This window comes from Cynara cardunculus, unplaced genomic scaffold (assembly GCF_001531365.2).
Source record: "Cynara cardunculus var. scolymus isolate 2C unplaced genomic scaffold, CcrdV1 Un_Scaffold_1949, whole genome shotgun sequence".
Classification (NCBI taxonomy): Eukaryota; Viridiplantae; Streptophyta; class Magnoliopsida; order Asterales; family Asteraceae; genus Cynara; species Cynara cardunculus.
Window position 1 is genome coordinate 21,115 of NW_020200926.1, and position 1,374 is coordinate 22,488.

The following is a 1,374-nucleotide window of genomic DNA, read 5'->3' on the forward strand; positions in this document are numbered from 1 at the left end:
CTATTTATACCCAGTGCATTAAATGTCCATTTAATGCAATATGTTAGGTTTAGAGTGCGTGTCAAGCCTTAAGAGGAAGGCTTGTCCTTTGCTACAGTGAATAGTACAAAAGCACTATTCATGAGCAGACATCCTTACCTAAAGTTGGTGGACAAAGGGTCGACTAGTCGGTTCCATACAATACTAACTTTTGTAAGGGTATGGGTTTTGTCCTTTGTGTGCATAAGGACAAGACAACAAAAATCGTGCTAAGCAAGCTTCCTTTGATCGCTGAATGTTGGAATGACCTGAAGGTCTCATCATCATTTGGTGAAGCTTGAGCAGTCTTCACACATATGTAGACAGGCTTGTAATCACTGAATACCGCTTCAGATCAAGTACTCGCCCATCTCTAATCTTCAGTTTCAGTCTTCGATGTTTGCTGAAGGTTCTTTGGTGTGAGTGTTGTCTTCTTGAAGTATTGCTGTCTCTGATAGATTTGCAATGCAAGTTCTTCAGCGATTACTGAACAGACTCAGTGAAGATCGCTGGAACTGAAAATACAGAAACACAAATACAGCATGAAAGAGAAAAGGGATTATTATCAAATCACCGAGAGAGAGGATCAACAATCTCCCCCTATTTGATGATAACAAGATAACATAAAGAAGGTTATCTTATAAAATAATAGTAAGGAAAAAAGTTACATATAATGTACATGTCTCTTTTTACTATTTTGGGATCTCGTTTAGTTTGGTCAGTCTCAGCTTGATAATTTTTCTTTAGTTATATCTAAGAAAATTTTAAGTACGGAAACTGAAACTGAAAGCTTATTCACTGACTTATAGACTGTCAGTGAATGTGAAAAGTAACGCTGGAACTCATAGACTTGTGTCCCTATTACTTTTTTTAGGGATCTTTTTCAGTGAAGTTCATGGAATACTCATTTAATTAAACATAGGAAATATTATAAGTATTACAGTACATGTCCAGCACTTACAAAATATAAGTATAATCACTGAAAGGAGATATAGTACATGAAGTTACAAGGAAAAGTGGATTGTTGTTACAAAGAGAATCTTATTCTAGAACACTTAGATCTATGTAATCAGGTACATCTTCACCAAGGTTTATTCGACATAGGAATTTCCTTCGTATCTTCAGATCTACGACTTTTCCAGGCATGCTATCATCTATCCAGAGCAAAAGAAAAACCAGTTGATCCATTGGACATAAATGTAGCTCTGACATTCTCTGAAATCTGACTTCACCTTCATAGTCAAGGAATATAACTCCTAACTCAGGTTTAAAATGCACAGAGTTGGGTGTATAGGGACCCTTATCTGGCAAGTCAAGATTCAACATAGAAATGTCTGTACTCTTATGAACCTTCAG